General features: G+C 45.0%; 1 long non-coding RNA gene and 3 other non-coding genes across 4 annotated transcripts; 3 read left to right on the top strand and 1 right to left on the bottom strand.

The window, feature by feature from the left end:
- The first annotated feature begins 696 nt into the window (after positions 1 to 696).
- On the top strand, positions 697 to 768 carry trnaq-cug. Its single transcript has one exon. It is a non-coding gene; the product is annotated as a tRNA-Gln (tRNA).
- A 2,756-nt stretch (positions 769 to 3,524) lies between these two features.
- On the top strand, positions 3,525 to 4,945 carry LOC119130635. The gene is made up of 2 exons (XR_005099480.1): positions 3,525 to 3,637; positions 4,468 to 4,945. It is a non-coding gene; the product is annotated as an uncharacterized LOC119130635 (long non-coding RNA).
- A 14,328-nt stretch (positions 4,946 to 19,273) lies between these two features.
- Positions 19,274 to 19,346, bottom strand: trnar-ucg. The gene has a single exon. It is a non-coding gene; the product is annotated as a tRNA-Arg (tRNA).
- A 384-nt stretch (positions 19,347 to 19,730) lies between these two features.
- Positions 19,731 to 19,803, top strand: trnat-agu. Its single transcript has one exon. It is a non-coding gene; the product is annotated as a tRNA-Thr (tRNA).
- Positions 19,804 to 26,441: the final 6,638 nt, after the last annotated feature.

The raw sequence follows: 26,441 nt of genomic DNA, 5'->3' as shown, positions 1-26,441 counted from the left end.
AACCGTAGCGTGCCGCCGACCGCCCAACTGCACCGCGCTGGTCGCATTATTGTGACAGAGCCGTCGCTGAAATCTAGAAAATATTTTTAAAGTTCTGATGTACTTTCTAAAATTTAAGTGGATCTCAGTGCGCAGGGAGCTTAATTTGGTGCGGTCGGGCAACCGCAGCGCGCCGGGCGCTCACTGTCGCATTGCTTAAAGAGCGCCTTTGTGTTTTAGGATGGCTTTACTGCTCCCACTTGCTTTCTTTGGAGGCATGATTAGGGGTTAATACAATCCTCAAAGTAACGAAATTACAATAACGAACGGAGTCAGTCGGCATCCGGGCCGCGCGGTCGGGTTTTCTCGGGTCCTTTCGGCTCATCTTGCGAGGTTCAACCTCCGAATTTTGTTGGACAACCGAAGCAAAAAAATCTCGAATTTCTTTGTTCGAATTCCGATTTGTTCGAGAACCGGGACGTTCGAAAACCGAGGTTTGACTGTACTCCCAGACTTCCCTGCCACTTGTGCGCTGTACAGAAAGCCAATTATGGGACTAAATTGGAATAGCTGGTCTCTGGACACTGGAAAAACTGGTTTCAGATGCCCAGCAATTGACACATTAGCAATTAAAAAAAAAGAAGAAAAAAAAAAAAAAAAGAATTCAAAACTTCTGGCTCCCACACCAGCATATGCCTGCCATGGTCTGGACCTTGTGGTTCCATAGTGTAATGGTTAGCACACTGGACTCTGAATCCACTGATCCGAGTTCAAGTCTCAGTGGAACCTCAACCTTTTTTGCATTTACCTATTCCTATCTATACTGCTTGTGAGCTGCTCTATAAAACCATATACGTAACTTCCATGGCATGAGTTCCATAGTGTAGTGGTAAGTGCTCTGGACTCTCACCCCAGCGACCCGAGTTCAAGTCTCAGTGGAACCTCAACTGTTTTGGCATTTGCCTATTCCTATATATATATATATGCTTGTGAGCTGCTCCATAAAACCATATACATAACTTCCATGAAACAATGGTGTGGTTTCCATACTGTAGTGGTTAGTGCTCTGTACTCTCACCCCAGCGACCTGAGTTCAAGTCTCAGTGGAACCTCAACTATTTTGGCATTTACCTATTCCTATCTATACTGGCTTGTGAGCTGCTCCATAAAACCATATACGTAACTTCCATGAAATAATGTCGTGCGTTCCATAGTGTAGTGGTTAGTGCTCTGGATTCCCACCCCAGTGACCGGAGTTCAAGTCTCAGTGGAACATCAACTATTTTGGCATTTACCTATTCCTATGTATATATACTATTTGCTTGTGAGCTGGTCCATAAAACCATATACGTAACTTCCATGACGTAATGCCGTGGGTTCCATACTGTAGTGGTTTGTGCTGTGGACTCTCACCCCAGCGACTTGAGTTCAAGTCTCAGTGGAACCTCAACTATTTTGGCATTTACCTATTCCCATGTATGCTATTTGCTTGTGAGCTGCTCTATAAAACCATATAGGTAACTTCCATGGATTAATAGTGTGGGTTCCATACTGTAGTGGTTAGTACTCTAGACTCTCACCCCAGCGCCCTGCGTTCAAGTCTCAGTGGAACCTCAACTATTTTGGCATTTACCTATTCCTATTTATACTATTCCTATATCTGGCTTGTGAGCTGCTCCATAAAACCATATACGTAACTTCCATGGAATATTGGTGTGCGTTCCATAGTGTAGTGGTTAATGCTCTGGTCTCTCACCCCAGTGACCTGAGTTCAAGTCTCAGTGGAACCTGAACTACTTTGACATTTACCTATTCCTATCTATGCTATTTGCTTGTGAGCTGCTCCATAAAACCATATAGCTAACTTCCATGGATTAATGGTGTGGGTTACATACTCTAGTGGTTAGTGCTCTGGACTCTCACCCCAGCGACCAGAGTTCAAGTCTCAGTGGAACCTCAAGTATTTTGGCATTTACCTATTCCTATCTATACTATTTACTTGTGAGCTGCTCCATAAAACCATATAGGTAACATCCATGAAGTAATGGCGTGGGTTCTGTAGTGTAGTGGTTAGTGCTCTGTACTCTCACCCCAGCGACCTGAGTTCAAATCCCAGTGGGACCAAAAATATCTTATCCTTGAAAAATTTGCAACAGAGTTGCTCGTGTGCTCCCCCATAAAACCATATGCTAGAGTTAGGGTTGTTAGGGTTGTTAGGGTTGTTAGGGTTGCTAGGGTTGCTAGGGTTGCTAGGGTTGCTAGGGTTGCTAGGGTTGCTAGGGTTGCTAGGGTTGTTAGGGTTGTTAGGAATAGGGTAAGAGGTAGGGTTAGGGCTAGGGTTAGGGTAAGAGGTAGGGTTAAGGCTAGGGCTAGGGTTAGGGTAAGAGGTAGGGTTAAGGTTAGAGCTAGGGCTAGGGTTAGGACTCTCACCCCAGCGACCTGAGTTCAAGTCTCAATGGAAAAAAATGGCCAAAAAGAAAGGTGAGGGGTAAGAGCTAAGGTTAGGATTACGGTTAGAGTAAGAGCTAGGGTAAGGATTAGGGTTAGGGTTAGAGCTAGGGTTAGGGTTAGGGTTAGGAATAGGGTAAGAGCTAGGGTTGGGTTAGAGCTAGGGTTAGAGCTAGGACTAGGGTTAGGAATAGGGTAAGAGCGAGGGTTAGAGCTAGGGCTAGGGTTAGGAATAGGGTTAGAGCTAGGGTTAGGAATAGGGTAAGAGGTAGGGTTAGGGTAAGAGGTAGGGTTAAGGTTAGAGCTAGGGCTAGGGTTAGGACTCTCACCCCAGCGACCTGAGTTCAAGTCTCAGTGGAAAAAAATGGCCAAAAAGAAAGGTGAGGGGTTAGAGCTAGGGTAAGAGCTAGGATTAGGGTTAGGTTTAAGGTTAGAGCTAGGGTTAGGGTTAGGAATAGGGTAAGAGCTAGGATTAGGATTAGAGCTAGGGTTACGGTTAGGATTAGGGTAAGAGTTAGGGTTACAGTTAGGGTTAGAGCTAGGGTTAGGGTTAGGAATAGGGTAAGAGCTAGGGTTAGAGCTAGGGTTAGGGTTAGGAATAGGGTAAGAGGTAGGGTTAAGGTTAGAGCTAGGGCTAGGGTTAGGGTTAGGAATAGGGTAAGAGGTAGGGTTAAGGTTAGAGCTAGGGCTAGGGTTAGGGTAAGAGGTAGGGTTAAGGTTAGAGCTAGGGCTAGGGTTAGGACTCTCACCCCAGCGACCAGAGTTCAAGTCTCAGTGGAAGAAAATGGCCAAAAAGAAAGGTGAGTTTGTAAAACTGCAGTTTAAGGTCAGTACTCGTTTTCAATATTGATTTTTATTTATTTTTTAATTCCACCACTTTTAAATAGTCCATTACATTCATATCTGCTCCTGTCTAGTATTTACCAAAATCCAAATTTGGTTCCAACAAGATTGGTTCTACAGGACATTATTGTAATAAATAACTCCTTATGAGCACAAGTGTAGATAGTTTTTTTTTCTCTTTAGTTTGCTGTTAGAAACTGTACCCTTGATCCGTGTGTTTGCTGTCCTAATAAGATAAGTTTAACATATTTTTTTCTGTACTTAAAAATCATCATTTCAGATGGGCTGATGCCAGAAGTCATAGAAGTGACCTCTTGTACCTTCACATCTCGTGGCCCAAGTAATGAAAAGTCTGCCAAAAAGTGAGGTGAGTTTGGAGTAATCCTTTTCAATATATAACTTTATCACGGTTGCTTTTAAATTGTCCAATTGTTACTACTGTATCAGTATCTAATTATCCTCACATATGCTGCTTACTAAGATTTAGATGACCCAATATATTAAACACCACGACTTTTTTTCTTAGACATGTAAGGTCTAAAGTTTAGACCTTTATTCAATCATAGTTGAATTTTGTGATAAAATGAAAATTAACCCATCCAAATTTATTTATATCATCTTTGTTTGTCTATGTGTAGCACATTATCAAAGCAAATTCCCCATACATGTAAAACACTGTCTGAAAAAAGTTTTTTTCAGATTTTTATTTTCCCTGATTTTGCAACAACTTGTATCTGTTCTTAATGGTTTTGTCAGAGAAATGGTGCATCCCAATGTGCTGCCTGTGCAACCTCTGTAGGGGCCAGGAATTGCTTCATCTACCAGCAGTGACACTCTGGTCAAATGCAAAACTGCTTAAAAGTAGTCAAGAAAATGAGAGACCTCTTTCCCCCACCTCCAAAACTGGGGCCATTCTAATATTGCCCTTTTGTGCATCTATTTTTAATTTTGTTAATATGAAAACAGCTGACACTGAAGACCACCGAGCAACTTAAATGACCGGATTAATATCCCAGATAATAACTGATTTACTTATGTCTATTGTGGGCTCATCACCGTTGACAAAGATAGTTGACTTTTTAAAATATCTCATTTAAATTATTTTGTCGGACTATTGTACATAAAGTGAATGTATTCTTTATGCAGTCTTGTTCTAATTAAGTTGTCAACTAAAAAGTGCTCTTCTTATGCCCTTAGGTAAAGAAAAAGTTGTGAAAAGAAGCTGGACCCCAGAGGAATGTGCTGCAGTAAATAAACATTTAAGGAAGTATATATTGACAAATCAGGTTCCTGGTAAGTTTGACTGCGAGAGATGCATTGCTGCAGAACCACAAGCACTGAGTAACAGAGACTGGAAAGCTGTTAAGTACTTTGTCAAAAATAGAATAACCACCATGAGGAGAAAATATGAGTGAAAGAGCTTCCCTTAACAGAGGTAGAAACACATGGCTGGTCCTGTTTCACCATTTGTTCACTATTTGTCATGTGTGTATAGGTGGACCTCTTAAGGTTGAAATATTAAAAGCGAGCCCCATAACTGACTAAAAATCTCATGTGTGTAAAGGTGGACCCCGCAAAGCCTGAAGGTTAGAAACAGGCCCCACATGTGACTGAAAAACTGACATGTAAAATAAAGTTTTGAATTGTGTTTATTGAAAGTGATTTTTAGTAACAAGATTTTTTTTGAGACTTGCCTGATTTTTTTCATAGTTCTTGGACCACTAGAAAGGGTGGACCCCACAACTCAGTAAAGTACTTTGGGTCCTGCAGAGGGAGGTTAACAAGGATGCGTGTGTGTGTGTGTGTGCGTGTGCGTGTGCGCGCGTGTGTGTGTGCGCGTGCGTGTGTGCGCGTGCGTGTGTGTGTCTATTCCATGGTGTTATGATTAGCACTCTGGACTCTGAATCCCGTGATCCGAGTTTTAAGTTTCAGTGGGACCTCAAATATTTAGTCAAATAGTATTTGATAAAGTAATCAATCACATGTTCTCCGAGTTACATATACGGTCATATGCAAAAGTATCATTTGTATGCAAAATCTATTTCAAGATTTTCCTTTATCAAAGTCAAAAGTCAAAGTCAAAGTCTGCTTTATTGTCAATTTCTTCACATTCCAAGACACACAAAGAAATCGAAATTACGTTCCCACTATCCCACGGTGACAAGACATAGTACACAATATACATACAAGTAAACAACACGAAAAATAAAAACAAGAAGGCACAAACAATGAATAAATAAGAGTGATGAATAAATAATAAATAAATAAATAACATAATAAATAAGAGGAGCAAAAATGGAGCAAGTGTGCATACAGCAGACAGTCAGAATATACCGCAAAAGTACAGGACGCTACGCAGAAGGGGGGAGAGAGTTCAGGATCATAACAGCCTGGAGTATGAAGCTGTTGGTGAGTCTGGTGGTGCGGAAGCACAGGCTCCTGTACCTCTTCCCAGAGGGCAGAAGATCAAACAAAGAGTGAGCGGGGTGACTCACATCACTCACGATCGCGGTCGCCTTGCGGGTGAGATGGGAGGTGTAAATGTCCTTCAGGGAGGGGAGTGAAGCACCAATAATCTTACCAGCTGTGTTCACTATGCGCTGCAGGGCCTTCATGTTGTATTCAGTGCAGCTACCACCCCAAACAGCGATACAACTGGAGAGGATGCTCTCAATGGTGCCACGGTAGAATGTAGTCATGACGGCCGGAGGAGCACTTGCTCGCCTGTTCAGAGGCAATATCAGTAAAATATATCATATAGCGGACAGACACAATGATATTTGAGAAGTGAAATGAAGTTTATGGGACTTTCAGATTTGTCAAGAAGAATGGTGAAATATACCTTCAACCAGAATCCACACTCATTGGAAGCTATAGGAAGCGTCTAGAGCAGTGATTCTTAACCTTGTTGGAGGCACTGAACCCCACCAGTTTCATATGCCCATTCACCGAACCCCTCTTTTGTGAATATATATTTATTTTTTTCAAATTGAAGACAGAGATGTTTTTACTGGTGCACAAAATGAGCCGTGCATAAACATCACCTTGTTCAAAGAATAGAACCAACACAATGCATGAATTCACAACAAATGACATACCAGCAAATCAGTGTGACTTCTGCTGTTGCCTTTGCGAGACCAGTTCAGATATGCGAATTTATTAATCAGGTGTGTTTGGACCTCCGGAGTGGAGGCTCTGCCGAACCCCTGAAACCGACTCACCGAACCCCTAGGGTTCGACCGAACCCAGGTTAAGAACCACTGGTCGAGAGGCTGTTATTTCTGCAAAAGGAGGATCTACTAAATATTGATATTGAAATATTGTCATTTTTCTCTTGGGGTGCCCAAATTTATGTACCTGCCTACTTTTGATGAAATAATGATTGCACACTGTCTGCAAATCCAATCAACTTCATTTCACTTCTCAAATATCACTGCCGCCATCCACCGTGTATGGATTCGGGCTAGCGCCCAAAATTAAATTGGGCTAGTTGATCAACAGCAACGTTTTAAAGAAGGGCTTGTCTGGGAGTTGAACCCAGGACCTCCGACACCCAAAGCAAGAATCATACCCCTAGACCAACGAGCCATGACGGAAGCTTGCAGACCATGTTACATTCCGTGTAACGTTGGCCTGTCAAACGCTCCACATAATGATAGACAACAGTGTTTCCAAGAAGAGATCGTCCGGGAGTTAAACCCAGGTAATGATGCACCCTAAGCGAGAATCATTCCCCTGCACCGATGAGCTCCATAGTCGACCAGCTGACCCCGTTACATTCCGATTGGTAGCCCATGGACCTGAAGACTGAATGTCAGTGATTAATGGAATAAATGGAATCTGGTTGGCCTAAGGCTCCTAATTCCCTAACTTCAAGCCCTAACGCTAACTCTAAAACCAGAACAATAACCAAACCCTAATAATTAACCCCTAACCTGCTAACTCGCTAACGGTAACCCCCTCACCTTTAACCCTAACCTCTAATGCGCCCCCTAAAGGTAGTGCCCTCTAAACTTGAAGGCAGGCATATACGAAAAAGACCAGCAGATTGCCCCATTTCAGTACTGTTTTAATAACGTTTACAGATGGTTAAAATCCACATAATAGTTATAAGCGCATGTGTTCTGTGAGCGTTCCCCTTTCTGCTTCCTCCCTTTCCTTTCTCCCGCCAAGCAGTCCATCTTGCCCCAACACAGGGCATGTTCCTTGTTAGTATCGTGGATAGTATCTCTGCTTGTCGCGTGAAAGACTGGGGTTCGGTTTTCAACCCAAGTGCGTTAACCTATGTTTGCAGCAGAGTTATTAGAGAGCTGCATTGGTTGTGCGTGCATCTTAAGTGAGTGACCTGTTAGTTTTTCAAAATGAACTCAAACCTTTATCTGTAGCCACCTTCTACTAAATCACTGGTCCCCAACCTTTTTTGCGCCACGGACCGGTTACGTGTCAGAAATATTTTCGTGGACCGGCCTTTATATAAATAAATAATACATTTATATACTATGTGCCTTCTTATTTTTACTTTGTGTATTGTTTACTTGAATGTTTTGTTTGTCTGTGGACCAATTGGGTGTAATATGTCTTGTCTCCACCGTGGGATAGTAGGAAACGCAGTTTCAATGTCTTTGTATGTCTTGACATGTGAAGAAATTGACAATAAAGCAGACTTTGACTTTGACTTTGATAATGCGTTACAGTAGTCCAGGCGCGACATAATAAACGCATGTATAATAGTTTCCGCATCACGAGAGAATCGGACGAATCTTACGAATATTACGGAGGTAAAAAAGCGCAATTTTAGTTATGTTCTTATTGTGCTTTTGAAAGGAGAGCGTTTGGTCAAATGTTACCCCGAGATTAGTTACAGTATCGCTCTGAGTGATAGTACAGTTATCCATAGTTATAGTGGTTTCCTTAAATAAGTGGTGATAACAAGCTGGACCAATTATCAACATCTCAGTTTTATCTGGGATAAGACGAAGGAAATTGAGAGACATCCATTGCTTGATCTCCGCAAGGCACGCCTCAAGATTACAACAGTCCTGCGGATTTGTCATCGATAACGGCATATATAATTGAGTGTCATCCGCCTAACATTGAAAACTAATGTTATATTTACGTATTATGTCCCCAAGCGGAATCATATACATATTAAATAGAATTGGTCCGAGTACCGATCCCTGCGGGACACCACAAGTGACGTTATAGAGCTCAGAGGTCGCATTACCATGGACTACTCGTTGTTTTGCTACGAATGGGAGATTTGAAACCGGCCTATAATTACTGAGACAGTCCGGGTCGAGATTTGGTCGCTTAAGTAGCGGTTTAATGATAGCGGTTTTAAAGGCTGTCCAGAGGAGACAGACAGATTAATTATATTTAAGACGGACGGTCCTAAAATTTGAAGTAATTCTTTAAATAGTTTGGCTGGGAGCGGGTCGAGTGAACATGTCGTTTGCTTAGCCGCACTAACCAATTGCGTGAGCCTTTCAACGGACACACTTTTAAAATTTGATAGGGTTATTGCATGTTCGTCAGCGCCGGTAATGGGCGGTCTCGACTGAGCGATTGGAACTGTCATCTTGATCTCATCCCTAATGGATTCAATCTTTCAAGCGAAAAATTTCATGAACCCGTCGGCTGAGTGGAAGGAGCTATCGGAGGTCGGATGGCACCACGTCAGCTTTGCCACTGTATCAAATAAGTATTTAGGATTGTTTTTATTGAGATTAATAATTTGCGAGAAATAATTAGTTTTTGCTAAAATAAGCGCATCTTTGTATTTCAGGAGGCTATCGCGCCATGCCTGATGGAAAACCTCAAGTTTGGTTCAACGCCATTTTCGTTCATGCTTTTTACATAATTGCTTAAGCGTCCGTGTTTCACCTGTGAACCGTGTAGTAGGCTTTCTACGGCGAGTTTTCAGACGTAGTGGCACTACCGAGTCGATGGCATTTAACAATGTCGCATTAAATTCATTTGTAAGATTATCAATAGAGCCGATATATGCTTGAAATATATCATTGGAGCCACCGTGTATCACTATATCCGAGTGGCTAGTGTTGTTGGACCTACGCTGTTGACTAGACCTATTGCGAGCTAGCGCCCATAGATTAGCTTCTATGTCGGGTGCTCTGCCTCCAGGGATACACATTACCGTGGCTGGATTTTTAAGTGTGGTGTTTTTCGTGTGATGGAGTCACCTATGACCAAGATGCGAGAGCCAGTAGGCCGAGATGGCTTGGGACGGCTATGCGTCTTAACTGGCACATCGCGGTTAGCAAGCCGCTTGGGGCTAATTCAAGAGTCAAGATGGCGGCGTCCCAGTTGGCTGCGGCTGCAACGGCTCTCGACAACCGACGAGCATTTTCACAAAATATGTCGCCTAGGACACTACAAACAACACAAAGTTTAGTTTATCCATCCAGTAGGTTAGTATATGATCGCCAGCGCCTGCTGGAGGTACGGTCATCAAGTGTTTTCGGACTCGTAGCCACAACTACCCTAGTCTGTTTACGTAGCCTCGGAGTGCTTCGGGCACTAGCCCCAGAAGCTCACAATGCAGCGGGCTCGCCGGGCAGCACACGCCGGAGGAGGAGTAAGCGTAGGCGGTGTGACCGGCGGCGGAAGCGCGGCTGTCGAGGTGGGCTAACGGCTAAGCTTAAAGCTAACCCCTACAAACCGCCGCTTCCATCCATCTTCCTCTCCAACGTCCGCTCACTGGATAATAAAATGGACCATCTACAACTGGAACTCTCTTCAAAGAGGGAGGTTAAAAACTGCTGCGCTCTCATCCTGACGGAGACTGAACTCATCAATACCGTCCAACGCCGTTAGCCTGGAGGGGCTCGCTACATTCCGCGCCGACAGAAACATCGAACTAAGCGGTAAATCCCGAGGAGGTGGGCTGTGTGTCTACATCAACAACAACTGGTGCAAAAATGCTAGATCTGTCGCCAGCTTCTGCTCTTCGGACATCGAGCTTTTGACTGTTAACTGCAGACCCTTCTACCTGCCCAGGGAGTTTACTGTTGTTAGCATCACGGCTGTGTATGTGCCTCCTAGCGCTAATACTAAAGAGGCCATGAGTGTTCTCTATCGGACAATCGGTGAGCGGCAATCCACGCACACAGAGGGTGTTTTCATCATTGCTGGGGACTTCAACCAGGCTAACATGAAGACTATTCTCCCTCATTTTTACCAACACGTGGATTTTCCAACTCGGGGAGAGAACACTCTGGACTTGGTTTACACCAATATAAAGGATGCATTCAGAGCAGCCCCCCGCCCCCACCTCGGCTCTTCAGACCACCTATCTGTTATGCTAATCCCTGCATACAGGCCCCTGCTGATCAGAGCAAAACCCACAGTGAAGCAGGTGAGGGTGTGGTCTGAGGGGGCCATGGAGGCACTCCAGGACTGCTTTGAGTGCTCTGACTGGGACATGTTCAAATCAGCAGCAACATATGACAATCAGATCGACATTGATGAGTACGCCATGACTGTGTCAGCCTACATCAACAAATGCACCGAGGACGTCAGCACCACTAAGAACATCATCACCCGAGCCAACCAACGACCCTGGATGACTGAGGAGGTACGTCATACGCTACGAGCACGGAACTCAGCCTTCAAGTCTGGCGACAAGGAGGCACTGAGGACAGCGAGAGCCAACTTGAACCGTGCCATCAGGTTAGCAAAGCGAAGCCACAGTCGAAAAATTCAGGATTTTTTCCACGACGCCAGTAACACCAGGAGTATGTGGCAAGGCATACGGGCGATCACGGACTACAACTTACCCTCCCCCCCGTTGGGTGAGGTTGATGCTGACTTCCTAAATGGTCTAAATAACTTCTTTGGGCGATTTGAGGCACTAAACAGCACTCCTGCAGTTAAAACTGTTCCCCACCAGGAAGAGGAGGCACTCTGCCTTGACTCAGCCAACGTGTGGAAGACTCTGAGAAGAGTCAACCCACGTAAGGCCCCAGGCCCCGACAACATACCTGGGCGGGTGTTCAAGGAATGTGCAGGTCAGCTGGCTGGTGTCATCACAGACATTTTTAACATCTCGCTGGGCCAAGCCACAGTGCCAGTATGCTTCAAGGCTGCCTCCATCATTCCGGTGCCGAAGAAACCTCAAATCACCTCATTGAATGACTACAGACCTGTGGCACTGACTCCCATCATGATGAAGTGCTTCGAAAGGCTGCTTAAAGAACACATCGTCTCCGGACTCCCCCCAACATTCGACCCGTTCCAGAACCGCTCTACTGAGGATGCCATCTCCTCCGTTCTTCACCTGAGCCTGGCTCACCTGGAGGAGAGGAACACCCACGTGCGGTTGCTGTTCCTGGACTTCAGCTCAGCGTTTAACACCATCATTCCACAGCATCTGGTGGAAAAACTGGAACACCTGGGCTTCAGCACCCCCCTTCGAAACTAGCTGCTAGACTTCCTCACCAACAGACCTCAGTCAGTCCGGGTCGGACAGAACACCTCAGATGTCATCACCCTCAGCACAGGCTCCCCTCAGGGCTGCGTCCTGAGCCCCCTGCTGTTCACCCTGATGACACACGACTGCGCCCCCAGGTTCACCACCAATCACATCGTGAAGTTTGCAGACGACACAACGGTGGTGGGCCTCATCAGGGACATCAACGACCTGGACTACAGAGAGGAGGTGGAGCAGTTGGTGGGCTGGTGCAGAGAAAATAGCCTGATCCTGAATGTGGAGAAGACGAAGGAGATCATCGTCGACTTCAGGAAGAACCAGCCTCACCACGCTCCACTGATCATCAACAGCTCAGCTGTGGAGGTGGTCAGCAGCACTAAATTCCTGGGGGTCCACATCACAGACGACCTCACCTGGACTGTGAACACCACAACACTAGTCAAGAGGGCACAGAAGCGCTTGTACTTCCTGCGGAGGATGAGGAGAGCCCACCTGCCCCCACCCATCATGAGGACGTTCTACCGAAGCACCATAGAGAGCATTCTGACAAGCTGTCTCTCGGTGTGGTGTGGAGGTTGCAGCGCCTCCGATTGGAAGAACCTGAGGAGAGTGGTGAGGACAGCAGAGAGGATCATCGGGGCTCCTCTTCCCTCCATTCAGGACTTGTCATCCCAGCGCTGCGTGTCCCGAGCCCGTAATATTATCAGTGACCCATCACACCCTCACCATGGACTGTTCTCCCTGCTGCCGTCTGGGAAGAGGTTTCGCAGCATCCGCTGCAGGTCCACCAGGTTCTGCAATAGTTTTTTCCCTGCTGTCGTCAGACTGTTGAACATTCAAACGTAGCATTCCTCTGCACACTTGTAAATACGGTTTTTGTCTCCTGCACTGTTTACATAATTTATCACTGCTGCACTTTGTACTCTATACTTATCTTATTTCATATTTTTATATAGAATGTCACTTTTTAACCAGCCGCAATACCACTACATTGTTGAAAGCCGTACGCAACGTAATTTCGTTTTGTGTACACCCAGTGTTGACAAAATGACAATAAAGTTTGTCTAAGTCTAAGTCTAAGTCTAATGCTAACTGGGCTAGCGGGCTGACTACAGTCCGCATCTGTGTCCGCCAAAATCTACTGTTATCACACTATTCTCCTCAAGCTGGCGGACATGTCCCTCTAGCAGGGACAACCTCTCTAAGAGAAGGGTGCAGTTGGTGCACAAAGCCGTACAAACCTCTTGATCCGCAGCCATACTTACGTGTCCGATGATCGACGGTAGACAAACAGCCACGAAGCCTCCGCTGAGAGCCAAACAGTGACGTGGTTGAAATGGCAGGAATTGACGGTCCGTGACTTTCAACAATAGTAAACTCCCAAAACTGGAGTAAAAAACGTAAAAAGCGAGGAAAAATTAGAAAAGCATATAGAAATGTAGGAATGTAGATCCTCTCTCAAGTGACGCTGCGGCGCTCTACGTGGCAAACCGGAAGTATGATACAAAGTGAGGTTAAAAAGATGTAAAATAACAAATATAGAGCGAGTCACCGAGGTGGCCATCCGCGGCGCCATCTTACGATGTAATGATATCAACTAGGGGTGTAACGATTCATCGATACACATCGATTAATCGATATAATGCTCTACGATTTATTGGCATCGATGCTAAACGTAAACATCGATTTATATCGCCGTGTTTGACCTCGGACATTAGACGCGACTTTATTTTGAAATCCAGTTCATTGTTGCTTGCTTCCTCTTTCCGGGAGCAGCACGCGGCGTGCTGTGTTGTGAGCAGAGCAGGCACGTGAAAGGGGAGCCGACAACTACGCGGCTCCTGGGCTGGTGCTATGGCTAGTGTCCAAGAAGACGATGAAATTCGCTCCCCTTTGGGCTTCAAGTCATTCGTTTGGAAGCACTTTGGATTCCAAAGTTTCCAACGTTTTTTTTTTTTTTTTAAAGTCCCAATGATCGTCACACACGCGTCTGGGTGTGGTGAAATTTGTCCTCTGCATTTGACCCATCCCCGTGTGATTTTGATCCATCCCCTGGGGGAGAGGGGAGCAGTGAGCAGCAGCGGCGCTGCGCTCGGGAATCATTTTGTGATCTAACCCCCCAATTCCAACCCTTAATGCTGAGTGCCAAGCAGGGAGGCAATGGGTCCCATTTTTATAGTCTTTGGTATGACCCGGCCGGGTTACTTAAGTCCGTAAACATAAAATTATTTCAGAAAAAAGATCATCTTTGGGAACAACCGGATGTTATTCTGCCGGTCAGTATCACTGCACATGCAGTAGCAAACTCAATAGCGAAGAAATATGTGAGACTCTCAACTGGATCACCAATATTTGAGTGATGTTCCAGTTATTTATCACAATTATTTATTATTATAATAATAATATATATAATATATATAATAATTATTTATTTATTATTCACAATTGTCATGGTGATCTTTCTGGTGATTTCTTAACTAGGCTGGATGTATTTTTTTTGTTGGCGTTGATTTCTCCGACTGCCCAGAAAGGCACCACCGCGATCAGTTAGGTTAAAATGAAGAGAGGAAAGTGACGTTGTAAAGAACCATGCGTGACAAGATTTTCTTCAAAAATTGTTGTACCATGATTTTCTTCACAAAAAAAAAAAAAAATTAAAAAAAATTAAAAAAAATTAAAAAAAATTGTACCCATGTATAATGCGCACCCCAGATTTTAGGACAATAAATTAGTTAAATTTTGCGCATTATACATGGAAAAAAACGGTAATTTGATTATGCCATAACCCAGATTCGAATCGAACACAACGGAATTAAACACTACACGATTGTATGCAGGACCATTAAATCAGTTGTGCATATTGGCCACGATCGTATAGTGGTTAGTACTCTGCGTTGTGGCCGCAGCAACCCCAGTTAACATCTTGGTCATGGCATAATCAAATTGCTTTGTGGAATTTGTACCTTGGTCACTCTTGCTAAACTGCCATCTTTTGGACAATGACGATTTTCCACACAAGTTTACGGTCAATAGCCGTAACTTGTTGGGCGAGTGGCGCAATGGATAAAGCATCATGGCGTATTCAAATAATGTCACCAATTTTTTTTTTTTTCATTTTTACAAAAGTGTTACACACAAGTTTACAAGCCACATATTCCCGTGGGGCGAGTGGAGCAATGGATAACGCATCTGTCTACAGATCAGAAGATTCCAGGACTCCTGGCTAGCTCACATGCCATTTTGTGGTCAACATTAGCTATGTGTACTTTTTGTGAACTTTTTTTGTTGAAGTAACTCACAGACACTGTCAACAAAAAAGTCTTTCCAATTTTGTCTCATCTCAAGTCTTAGGGATCATCGGATCTGCGTAGTTATAGTATATGGGGGGGCTGGCAGCAGTATTGCGACAACAACTGAATTATTTTCGGCAGCATTTTGGCGCTACTTTCGTCACATCATTTGCCTACTCATTTGCCTGATTAGCAAAGGTTTTAGCCAGCATGCCGAAGGTTTTAGAGAAAAAAGACGAGGATCGTGCCAGGGAAATAGACAAGTCAAACGGGATCACGAACTGCTTCAGATGGGCATGGCTCGAGAGCAGCGTCATTTTACAACTCGGAACACAAAGACGCTTTTAAAGCAATGCGACAGTGAGCGCCCGGCGCACTGCGGTTGCGCGATCGGAATATATTAAGCTCCCTGCGCACTTAGGTCCACTTGAATATTGGAAAGTACATCAGGAGTTTAAAAATATTTTCTAAATTTCAGTGACGGCTCTGTCACAATAATGCAACCAGCGCGGTGCAGTTACGCGGTCGGCAACGCGCTACTGTTGCGCGTTCGGCGGTGCGCTGCAGTTGCGCGATCGGACAAAAATGCGCAAATGAAAAAATGCTTAAAAAAGTCTTGGAACGGATTAAAAATGTTCCATTATTTGGAATGGGAAAGATAGATTCGGAATTCGACCGATTCGCTTCTCGAACCGCCTTCTGGAACGGATTGTGGTCGAAAACCGAGGCTTGACTGTATTATATTCACCTTGGCAGCCCACCAAGCAGGAATATTTTTTTAACAAAACTGTTGAAATCGAGTGATGAAATTAATGGTTTTGGGGTTGCTATACTGCCAAAATGCAGGAGTTTCCAGGGAGCTTTTCCCCCTGAGCCCCCTCTGGGGTGTTGTCCCTGGCCCTCTGCGGCCCCCAAGTAGGGCCTGTGGGCCCTGTGGCCCCCAATAGGGGCCTGTGGCCCCTGCATCCCCCAATTGGGGCAAGTGGCCCCCGGCCCACTGCGCCCCCATTGGGGGGGGCCTGCGGCCCCTGGCCCCCTGCGGCAAGTGGGGCATGTGGCCCCCATACCCCGGCTACTTTTCAGTGTTTTTTTTCATTTGCCGTTCTCATCCCTGATGTTTAGCTCTGTTTCAAAATGAGGCTTGTCATCTTTCTTTGGTAACTGTGATTTCTTCTGTGGTTCATCACCTGACACCTACCCACAGTTTGCGGTATATTTGTCTCCCTAGACTCAATATATATATTTGTGTGTGTATATATAAACAGTGATCTCCAAGTACCACCATCATGTGTTCTTTTATTTTTTTAACAACGATTACTTCTAGAACATTCCTTGAAAATAATACGTCCTCATCAGTGAGCTGTTTTAGAACAGGCCTGTCGGCTACTCATGTGGTAGTTGGGGGCTGCCTTTTGCCGATGGGCACAACTGTAGTGTCCCTGTTAATGCAAACTTCCTGTGTTGCAGAGAAGAACCAGCGGACACACATAGTCATTGCCTGTCTTTTTGTACCTTTAATCAGGATTCTGCTATTGGCTGTAATGAAGATTTGGCACACAAAACGTTTGTATATTCCTGAATTGTAAAAGCAGTGCTTTCAGGCCTCCTCATTTTAACATTGTTTTAGTGATCAACACACCAAAACATCTGCAACAGAGAAAACTTGGCATTTTTTCTTTTGGTTTTTGTTGAACTTATAACTGACATTGGAGGGGTCTGCAGTCCATCTCGGGCCATGGTAAAGGGGCTGATCGGAAACCAGCTTATGGGGACAAGGACCGGGTGGATGAACTCAATCTGTTCTTCAACAGATTTGATTCCGCCTCCCTCCCGTCCCTTCACCTCGCTCCGCACCTCATTCTGCCACCTTCGACACTCCAGCCCCCACGCCAGCTCACCAACCCCCTCTCAACCCCCCTCTCCATTCCATCACCCCGGTCTTCCGACATCCCCCTCTCCTTTACAGATCTTCAGGTGAGGAGTCACCTCAGAAAGATCGAGGCAGAGAAGACCCCGGGCCCAGACGGCATCTGGCCGAGACTGCTCAGGGACTGTGTGGACCAGCTGAGTGGTGTGGTCAGGTACCTGTTCAACCTGAGCCTGAACAAGGTCCCAGGACTGTGGAAGACCTCCTGCGTGGTCCCTGTACCGAAGGTGCCGCGCCCCAAGGAGCCTAACCACTTCAGGCCTATTGCCTTGACTTCCCACCTGATGAAGACTATGGAGAGGATCATCCTGGGTCACCTGCGTTCATTAGTGGGAGCGCAGCTGGACCCCCTGCAGTTTGCTTACCGGCCTGGTGTTGGGGTGGACGATGCAGTGATTTATTGACTGCACAGAACACTGCTTCACCTGGAGGACAACAGGAGCACTGGGAGGATCATGTTCTTCGATTTCTCCAGCGCTTTTAACACCATCCAGCTGTCACTGCTTCGGGTAAAAATGGAGAAGGCGGGTGTGGACCAGCGCCTGGCTGCATGGACAACGGACTTCCTCACCGACCGGCCGCAGTATGTGAGGTTACATCGCTGTGAGTCCGACGTGGTGCGCTGCAGCACTGGTGTCCCCCAGGGCACGGTGCTCTCTCCTTTCCTTTTCACCCTGTTCACTTCAGACTTTACCCACGACACCGCTCACTGCCACATCCAGAGGTTTTCCGACGACACGGCCATTGTTGGAAATGTCTCGTAGGGGAACGATCTGTAATATAGATTGGTCATCAAGGACTTTGTCAGCTGGTGTGAGCTCAACCAGCTTCAGCTGAACACCAGCAAGACGAAGGAGTTGATTGTGAGCTTCGGGAGGACAGCACCCATCTTCACTCCGGTGAACATCCAGGGATCGGGCATTGAGGTAGTGGAGAACTACAAATTACTGGGTGTTCGCTTTAACAACAAACTGGACTGGACTGATCACACCCACGCCCTGTACAAAAAGGGCCAGAGTCGCCTCCACCTGCTGAGGAGACTGAGGTCCTTCGGTGTGTGCAGGGCTCTTCTACGGACCTTCTATGACTCTGTGGTGGCCTCGGCCATCATCTACGCTGTGGTCAGCTGGGGTGGGGGCAGTACTGACTGGGACAAGGGGAGACTGAATAAGATGGTCAGAAGAGCGAGCTCTGTTCTAGGCTGTCCCCTGGACTCCATTGAGGTTGTGGGTGAGAGGAGGACGTTGATTAAGCTTAAATCCATCATGGACAACACCTCTCACCCCCTCCATGAGATTGTGCGGTCCCTGAGCAGCTCCTTTAGCGGCAGACTTTTGCACCCTCGGTGTAGGAAGGAACGGTTCCGCAGGTCCTTCATTCCCTCTGCTGTCAGACTTTACAACATGCATGCCACCTGATAAAATGAATGTGTTTCGTCTCTACTAGCAGCACTTGTGTTTATCCTTGTCTGTTATTTACCCTTTTTGTAATTCTGGCACTTGTTTTATTCTTGCACTCGTATTATTCTTGCACTCATATGCGCTGCTGTGACAAGTGAATTTCCCCGCTGTGGGATGAATAAAGTTCAATCACTCAATCAAGAGTTGGTTCAGACTGAAGTAAAGTTTTGGATTTCTAAAGCATGACACATTAATTGACTATGAAGGGACTCGAACGCTCCAATCATTTGATCCGAAGTCAGACGCCTTATCCATGAGGCCACATCGCCATCTGAAATTTTTAAAGACTGATAAGACTAAGAATTCAACGGCTCCCAACAAGCAGGGACGCCCAACGTGTGGCTTGAACCCACGACCATGAAATTAAGAGTCTCATGCTCTCCCAACTGAGCTAACCAGGCTTCTGCTATTGAGAATTGTTTCATTCTTTCAATTTTTTTTAATGGGTTTGGTTCACGAAAACCAGCAGCCACGTTTTAAATCTAGCCTCTGAAACACATTCGTTGATAAGACTAAACATTTAAAGGTTCCCAACAAGTGGCAGCTGTCCAATGTTGTCTCTAGTTGGAAACCCCAGCCTAAGTTGGAAACCCTAATTGGAAACCCTTGCCCCAGTTGGAATTCCTAGTTTGAAACCCTACCCGGAGTTGGAGCCCTCGTTGGAAACCCTAGCCCTAGTTGGAAACGCTGGCCCTAGTGTGTAATAGAGAAAGCATTTTTTCTTTTGGTTTTTGTCACTTTTTGCACTTAAAACGGAGATTGGGGGGGAGTCAGCACAACAAAAAAATAAATCAGAAACCAAAACCCTTTCTGACAGTATACAAGAGTTGCTTCAGACTGAAATAAAGTCGTTGATCTCATATAAATAATATTAAGTTGACCATGAAGGGACTTGAACCCTCAATCTTCTGATCCGAAGTCAGACGCCTTATCCATTAGGCCACATAGCCATGTGAAAGACTGTACCAAGTGAAACATGGCAACGACTTCTGATGACTGCAGCCTTTGGTGGGAAGTGAAGTTCACAATTGTTCCAGACAAATGGCCTGTGGATTAATCAATTTACAGTAAAAGAGAATTGTAATGCAATTGACATGTTACCTTGTTAGTGCAAGTGGTCGTGCATCAGTCTCAAAATCTGAAGGTTGTGAGCTCGACCCTCACACGGGGCGCTGTTTTCCATAGTCCACAGTAAAATCATTGTCAATTTCAGAAGATAGTAGGTTGCTCAGAATAGAATAAAGTTTTCTGTCTGTGAAGTTGAGTTTAATTGAAATGGCCGGTGGTTGAATCAATTTTACAGTAAAAGAGCTTTGTAAAACCAACTATTCACGGCCTCGTTAGCGCAGGCGGTAGCGCGTCAGTCTAGTAAACTGAAGGTCGTGAGTTCAACCCTCACACGGGGCTCTGTTTTATTTAGTCCTAACCCTAACTCGAGCCCTTGTTGGAAACCCCATCCCCAGTTGGAAACCCAAGTTTGAGAATGCTCAGACAAAAGTAACTTTTTCTTTCGATGAAGTTCAGTTTGATGGAAATGGCCGGTGGTTGAATCTTTTTTACAGTAAAAAAGAATTTTAAGACAGGTGCCACAAAGTCTCGTTGGCGCAGGCGGTAGCGCGTCAGTGTCGTAACCTGAAAGTCGAGAGTTCGATCCTCACACGGCGCATGATTTATATCTAGCCCAACCCTAACTCTAGCCTTTCCTGTAAGTCCTAGTTGGAAATCCTAGCCTAGTTAAGTTTGATCAAAATGGGCGGTGGTTGAATCAGTTTTACAGTAAAAACAATTGCACAAAATGCAAAAACATAGCGTCGTTGGCGCAGGCGTGTCAGTCTCATAATCTGAAGGTCGTGAGTTCGACCCTCACACGGGGCATACTTTTATATAGTCCTAACTCTAGCCCAGCGGTGGCCAACCCGCGGCTCGCGAGCCGCATGCGGCTCTTTGGCTAGTTTCATGCGGCTCTTTTACGTTCATATCAACATTTGTGTTTATTTTTCGTGCGTATTTGCTTCGCTTGAGTTCAATATGGTATTTTGGTCAAACGCGCATGCGCGTGAGGTGAAATCCCGCAAAGGAGGAGGGACAAACAGAGAGATTGGTTTTGCCCGCTTTTTTTATGAATGGCGACTTTGACTACGGGGGCCCATTAGGTCCAGAAAAGCTGACAAGACGCTTGCCAAAATGGCAAGGAAAAAATGCACAGCTAAACGAATATATGACGATGAACACAGGACGTTTTTAACAGAGTTAAAGTTGTTTTTTGTTGAATGCTATGGCAAGCCATTCTGCCTGATATGTCGGACGTCATTGGCGCATTTAAAAGCTTCAAATGGTCAGCGCCACTTCAGCTCACTTCATGCCAATATCGATATGGACTTTGCAAAATGGACTGAATTTCGCAGGCACAAGTTTGGAGACTTTGAAAAGTCAGGCAGAAAAATAGGTACAGTTTTTCAAAAAAATTACGAAGCACTCAGAGACTGTCACACTTGCATTGTTTCAACTGGCTTGGAACATTGCACGGGCTAAAAAGCCATACAATGAAGTGGAGTTCGTTAAAATATGCCTCAGTGACGTTATTGAAATCTTGTCTTCTGAAAACGACGAACTCAAACGAATGGTCTGTCCCGCCACACATAGTAAGTGAAAAAACGTATTATGTTTTTGTTTGTGGAATTTGTTGAACTGAGAGTTTGTCTGTGTGAGACAATGCACACAATGTTCATTGTTGAAAATGTGGTCTTTGGTCTGCGGTTTTAGTACTGTAGGAGTCAATTTGTCATTATCATGTTGGTGCGTGACATAATAATGTCACACAATAAATTTGGCTGAGCAGAGGGGTGTGTGTGTGTGTGTGTGTGTGTGTGTGCGTGCGTGTGCGCGTGCGTGCGTGCGCGTGCGTGTTTGTGTGTGTGTGTGTGTGGGGGGGGGGGGGGTGTTCATGTGTGCTCATGTGTATGATGTGGCTCTTTGCGATGACACAGTAAAAAATGTGGCTCTTAGTCTCTGACTGGTTGGCCACCCCTGCTCTAGCCCTAATTGGAAACCCTCATCCTCGTTGGAAACCCCAGTTGGAAAACCCTGGCCACAGTTTGAAACCTTAGTTGGCTTCCCTAACCCGAGTTGCTCAGACTTACAGTCACTTTTTCTTTCTGTGAAGTTCAGTTTGATTGAAATGGCCGGTGGTTTGATCAATTTTACAGTAAAAAAGAATTGTAAAACTGCAAATGCACAGCCTCATTAGTGCAGGTACTAGCATGTCAGTCTCACAATTTGAAGGTCAAGAGTTCGGTCCTCAGGTGGGGCAGACTTTTTATATACCTAGTCCAAACTAGCCCTAACCCTAACTCTAGCCCTAGTTGGAAACCCTAGTCCTAGTTGGAAACCTTAGTTAGAAACCCTACTTTCAGTCGGGAGCAGGTTGCTCAGACTAAAATAACTTTTTCTTCTTTTAAGGGGTAGGGCAGCAAAGTAAGCAGGGATTGTGAATATCAGCAAGCACAGGTTGCTCGACTGGAGTCAAGAGAAACAAATTAAAAATTGTACATAAGATGAAAAATTTGCCTCTTTCTTTTGGCTTTTGTCAATGACATTTGGGGTCATCACAACAAAGATCAAAACAGCACACAAACAGTTTACCTATATTTTCCTCTTTCAATTTGATGATACACTAGACATGAAGATCTGTTTAGATTTGAAATCTTATCCATTAGGCCAGATAGCCATACAGGAAATTCTGACAAGTGATAGCAGTGCAATGATTTTTGAGCATATACAGTAAATCTACAGCCTAGATTCAAGTGAAGTTAACTGACTTTGGATCAGAAGATTAAGGGGTTCAAGTCCCTTCATTGTCAATTTAATGAATGTCAAGAGGAAAGTAGCCTAGTGGATAATATGTCTAACAATAAATAATAGTTTTTGTTTTGTTTCTGCATTACCCAATACATCTCCTTCACATTGTGACACATTCTCCCATTATCTGTCTGTGTTAGGTAGAGAAAAAGATTTTAAAGCAAAGGTAAGTATTGTTGTGTTGTGTTGTGTTGTATTGTGTGTTGTCATTATCGTATTTTTCGGACTATAGGTCGCGTTTTTTTCATAGTTTGGGTGGGGGGCCGACTTATACTGAGGAGCGACTTATATGTGATTTTTTTGTCACAAATTTTCAAAATAAAAAAAAAATAAAAAAGTGAAACCGCGATAAACGAACCGTGATGTAGCAAGGGATTACTGTAGTTTGAACTGCAAGTGACGTCAGCGGCGCGGCGGTTGTTTACTTAAATGACAAAGGATTTGATCACGGGATGACAAAGATGACGAAGAGCCCCATGTACTATCTTTAGTGGCTTTGCTTGTAAGTGACACGTAGGACGAAGAGTTTGAAGGATTTAATGATTTGGAGTGACACAGAAGGTTTGAAAAACTATTATGGGTTTTACGCACGCCCGGTCCTACTCTATGGAGCTATCTTTCACCTCCGTGGATGAAGGTCGGGGGCCGGCGCTCGGCCGGGTGGCTGTCCGGGGACGGTGGATGGGGCTCGGACAGGGCTTTTACGCACGCCCGGTCCTATTCTATGGAGCTCTCTTCCACCTCCGTGGCTGGGAGTGCCACCTCCGGGGATGGAAGTCCACGCTGCCACACGCCTGGAAGTCGATGCCGGTGCTTGGGGCCGTGTGGCGGTGAACTATTTATGTTATAGTTGTTTGATATATTTTATTTCGTGTAGCAACTTGTATATGTTTTTATCGTTAGAGTTAAGTAGTTGTTGGCTCGTTGAACTCTTTTTTTTTGTTAAATAAAGAGCCGTTTACCAAACCCACGTCTTTCCTGGTACTTTGTTAAGGCTAAACAATATTGTTATATACTAATCTGTGGAATAATGACGAGGCTGACATCAGCGGCGCACGCGCAGCGTTGTTGACAAAGGACGAGGAATTTGATCGATGGATTTAATGATTTGGAGTGACACAGATGGTTTGATAATATTGTTGTTTATATGATAGTTATTTGATATCATCATCGGTTTAAAGTCCGCTTTCGAGGCGCCGCTGGGTTGGACTGGGTTCTCGATATGGCCTTCTTCCACCGGGAACAGTCCATGGCCATCTCGTGGTTGATGCCGAGTGCCTTCATGTCGGCTGCCACGGTCATCTGCCAGGTCTTTTTAGGTCGGCCACTGGGTCTTGTTCCCTCTACGTTAGGGGTGTCCAAACATTTTGCAAGGAGGGCCAGATTTGATAAAGTGAAGGGGCCCGGGGGCCAATAGTTTTTTCGGACATTTTTAACTACAAAAATGTCATGCAAATACACACTGTTATAAAACAAATTTCATTGTCACAATTGTCTTTATTTTTCAAATGACAAAATAACCAAATATGAGTCACTCAGGCAGATGTGAACAACTCTAAAAACACAAATTCTGCCTTTCATTCATATCTGAAGAGTCAGATAACATTGAACAAACTGTATGAAATACCTTAAATTTACATGAGTTTAAAATTACTTTTGCCTCATGAACATTTTAAACGGGAGTTATAAGTAATGCAAAGTTGTCTGTTATTATTAAAACTTAAAACTAGTGAATTTTGCTCTTGTCATTTACATTATCTTTCAGAAAATAATAGTTTGTGTCGGGTCTAGAGGTCCATAACATCAACAGTCTTAACATGGCCACTTCGTAGCTTGCTTTAGTAATATTTATTTTTGACTCACAGTCCCGTGTGAAGAATCGCTGTTGTGATGCCAGTTCAGCTTGGAGCTGCTTCACTTTATCAGCGCGGTCACTCCCTGTTAGCTGGTCGTTTGTGTTCGCATGTTTAGTCTGATAGTGTCTCTTTAAGTTGAAATCCTTAAACAAGGCAACCGTCTCTTTACAAATTAGACAAACACAATTGCCTTGATTTTCAGTGATGCACAGTAATCCCTCGCTACATCACGGTTTGTTTATCGCGGTTTCACTACATCGTGGATTTTTTTCCCAAATTGAAAAAAATAATTAAAAGTCAAAATAAAACTTCTAAATTGAGGAATTATGGCACAAAACTTGCCCATACGCCAGCAGAAGGCAAGGAGTGCCCACACAATTGCAGTGTACCTGCACTTGTACATTTTTAAAAAACAAAAAAAGGTTATTATAATAAGAGTTCTAAAAACATATTTAGTGTTGTACCTTGTTATAGAAAATTGTTATAATAATAAAAGAGTTCTAAGAACATATTTACAGTATGTACACTTCTACCTTGTTATAAAAAAAAGTATAATAATAAAAGTTGTTCTAAAAACATATTTACAGTTTGTGTTAAGAATTCTCCATGTTATTTATGTTATTCAGCCATGCTTTGATTTGAGGTAGGGTGATTTATTTTGAAGGCCGTTTTCAGGCGATACCACTTCCTTTTTTACGTTCTTGTACATATGTCGGTTACAGTGGTACGGGAGTCATTGGCGATGTAAGTGTGTCTCCTAACAAGAGAAATGAATGATCACATGTGTCTAACCTTTAGGACAATGTAGTATTGCTCCAAATGTTCGTTTAATTTCCTTTAGAGGTCCGTTTGCGCGTGTTAGCACGATCGCGAATTAGCATCTTTCCGCTAACTCGTTAGCCTGCCCAGTACTTCTGCGGCCCGCGGGCCGTAGTTTGGACACCCCTGCTCTACGTTATACGACATAACTTTCTTCACCCAGTCATTCTCGTCCTTCCTCACTACATGTCCGTACCATCGCAGTCTGCCTCTCCTCACCACATCCACTATGGCCTCCACTCCCATCTTCTGTCTCAGCTCTGCACTGGTCTTTTCCTCCCTCATTGACACACCACACATCCATCTGATCATCCTCATTTCTGCTCTGTTTAGTTTGTCTTCGTGTTCTGTTTTCAGGGCCCATGCCTCACTTCCGTACGTCATACTACTTCTGACACAGGCTGAGTACACTTGGCCTCTCATCTTCAGGGATGGGGCCTTAGATGTTAAAAAGGGCATGAGTTCCCTGAATTTCTTCCACCCGTTTCTCACCCTTGTGGTCACTGCTAGGTCCACAGTGACCAGCATTAAACATGTCTCCAAGGTAGCAGAAGCTGTCCACCACCTCGTACATCTCCCCATCTACCACGAGCCCCTCTTGCTCAGCTGGGTCTGCTTGGGCGACTTCTCCCCTACACCGCTTGCAATGGAAGGTCACACTTGCAGCTAGTAGGCTGCCTTTTACTCCGCTGCATCTTCGGTGTACCCATCTCTGGCAACCCTTGCACCGGATAGAGTTAGCTTGCACTCCCTTCCCGCAAACTCCACATGGCCATGCTCCTGACTGCGATATCACTCCCAGGCCAGCACCACCGACCATGACCTTTGATTTTGCCGCATTCACCTTCATTCCTTTCACTTCCAGGCATGTCTTCCAGGCCGCTAGCTTCCTAGCTAGGTCTTCTCGGCTGTGAGCCATCAATACCAGGTCATCCGCGTAGAGCAGCTCCCATGGCAGTCCACCCCTCACTTCCCTCGATACCACATCCATCACGATAGCAAACAGTAATGGGCTGAGCACTGATCCCTGGTGCACCCCTACCCTTACTTCAAACCCATTACTGTCGCCAACTCCTGTTCTAACAGTTGTGCAGGCTCTGCAATAGAGAGCCATCACAGCCTTTACCAGTCCCTCTTCCACACGACTTCCTTAGGGCCCACCTCACCACCTCCCTTGGCACCCTGTCGAACGCTTTTTCCAGGTCGACAAAAGCGAAGTACAACCTCTTCCTCTTCTCCTGGTGTTTCTCTTGCATCTGTCGGATGACAAAAATTGCGTCTGTTGTACCTTTACCAGGCATGAAGCCATACTGCATCTCGTCCACCTTTACCCGTGTCCTCACCCTCCTTTCCAACACCCTCTCTAATAACTTCATTCCATGCTCCAGCAGCTTTATGGCCCTGTATGACCCGCATGCGAGTGGGTCCCCCTTCCCTTTGAATAGAGGCACCAGGACGCTTCTTGTCCAGTCCTCCGGAATGTGCCTCTCAGCGATGACACTGTTATACAGG

Source organism: Syngnathus acus, chromosome 11, assembly GCF_901709675.1.
Source record: "Syngnathus acus chromosome 11, fSynAcu1.2, whole genome shotgun sequence".
NCBI lineage: Eukaryota > Metazoa > Chordata > Actinopteri > Syngnathiformes > Syngnathidae > Syngnathus > Syngnathus acus.
The sequence above is the reverse complement of the archived record's forward strand: the minus strand, read 5'-3'. Positions and strand labels throughout refer to the sequence as shown.